The 1,796-nt window shown below is 34.8% G+C and overlaps 1 pseudogene; it reads right to left on the bottom strand.

The window, feature by feature from the left end:
* Positions 1–10: 10 nt before the first annotated feature.
* On the bottom strand, positions 11–1,505 carry LOC114635295 (annotated as a pseudogene).
* Between the last annotated feature and the right edge of the window lie 291 nt (positions 1,506–1,796).

Genomic DNA, 1,796 nt, shown 5'->3' with positions numbered 1-1,796 from the left:
CTTGTTTTGAAATGGCTTTGGCACACTGGTTACACTTGTAAGGTTTCTCTCCAGTATGTCTTCTTTTATGAGTTTGTAGATTATAATGCTGGGAAAAGGCTATGTCACATGGATTATATTTGTAGGGTTTCATTCCGCTATGAATGATTCCATGCTGTTTAAGGTGACTGTGGTTTGTAAACATGTGATCACGTTGGTTACCTTTGTAGGGTTCCCTTCCAGTATGTATAGTTTTATGTATTTGGAGACTATTATGTTGGGAAAAGGCTTTATCACATTCAACACATTTCTAAGGTTTCTCTCCAGTATGAATCCTTTCATGCATGTGAAGACTTCAGGTATGGAAGAAGGCTTTATCATAGTGATTACATTTCTAGAGCTTCTCTCCAGTATGTATTTTTTTATGGGTCTGAAGGCTACTGTTTCGTGAAAAGGCTTTTTCACATTCATTACATTTGTACGGCCTCTCTCCAGTATGAATTCTTTTATGTATTTGAAGACTACTGTTTTGGATAAAGGCTTTATCACATTCATTACATTTGTAGGGTCTCTCTCCAGTATGAATTCTTTTATGTATTTGAAGACTACAGCGTTGAGAAAAGGCTTTATCACATTGATTACATTTGTAGGGTTTATCTCCAGTATGTATCCTTTTATGTATTTGAAGACTAATGTTTTGGGAAAAGGCTTTATCACACTGATTACATTTGTAGGGTTTCTCTCCTGTATGTGTTCTTTTATGCATCTGGAGGTTACAGTGTTGGGAAAAGGCTTTATCACATTCATTACATTTGAAGGGTTTCTCCCCAGTATGAATTCTTTTATGAATTTGGAGGTTAATATGTTTTGAAAAGGACTTGTCACATTGATTACACATGTAGTGTTTCTCTGCTGTATGTATTCTTTTATGCCTCTGGAGGTTACAGTGTTGGGAAAATGCTTTATCACATTCATTACATTTGTAGGGTTTCTCTCCAGTATGAATTCTTTTATGTATTTGAAGACTACTGCTTTGGGAAAAGGCTTTATCACATTGATGACATTTGTAGGGTTTCTCTCCAATATGAGTTCTTTTATGAGTTTGGAGGCTAATATGTGGGGAAAAGGGTTTGTCACATTCATTGCATTTGTAGGACTTCTCTCCAGTATGAATCCTTTCATGTATGTGAAGACTCGAGGGATGTAAGAAGGCTTCATCACATTCATTATACTTGGAGGATTTCTCTCCAGTATGAATTCTTTCATGACTTTTAAGATGACTGTGTTTTGCAAAACCTTTACCACATTGATTACATTCATAGGGTTTCTCTCCAATTTGTGTGCTTTTACTTATTTGGAGACTTGTGTAAGGTACAAAGGCTTCGACACACTGAATAACTTCATAAGGCATCTTCTCTGTATGAACACTTTCATGCCTTTGAGCACGACTGTGAGCATTTAAAGCAAAGGCTTTACCATATTGTGTATATTCAGAGGGTTTGTCTGTACTCTGACTTCTTTCATGCCTGAGAAGAAAATTGGTACATTTGAAAGCTTTACCAAATTGATGAATACATTTGTCTGTAAGTAATAATGATACTATTTATCTAAATATGAAGAGGAATCAGATATTAAGATTTTAACACTTTGTTTATATTCATGCTGTTCCCATTCTTTGTGGGTTTTTTTTTATTTTGAAAGTTCTCAGATTGTATGAGCATTCATTATATGACTCAGGATTACATATTCTTTTTGAATAAAAGGTTTTTCTCACACTTGATAAAATGTGGAAGAATTCAAAGCTTTAACTCTCTAAC

Source organism: Grammomys surdaster, unplaced genomic scaffold, assembly GCF_004785775.1.
Source record: "Grammomys surdaster isolate TR1022 unplaced genomic scaffold, NIH_TR_1.0 82646, whole genome shotgun sequence".
NCBI lineage: Eukaryota > Metazoa > Chordata > Mammalia > Rodentia > Muridae > Grammomys > Grammomys surdaster.
The sequence above is the reverse complement of the archived record's forward strand: the minus strand, read 5'-3'. Positions and strand labels throughout refer to the sequence as shown.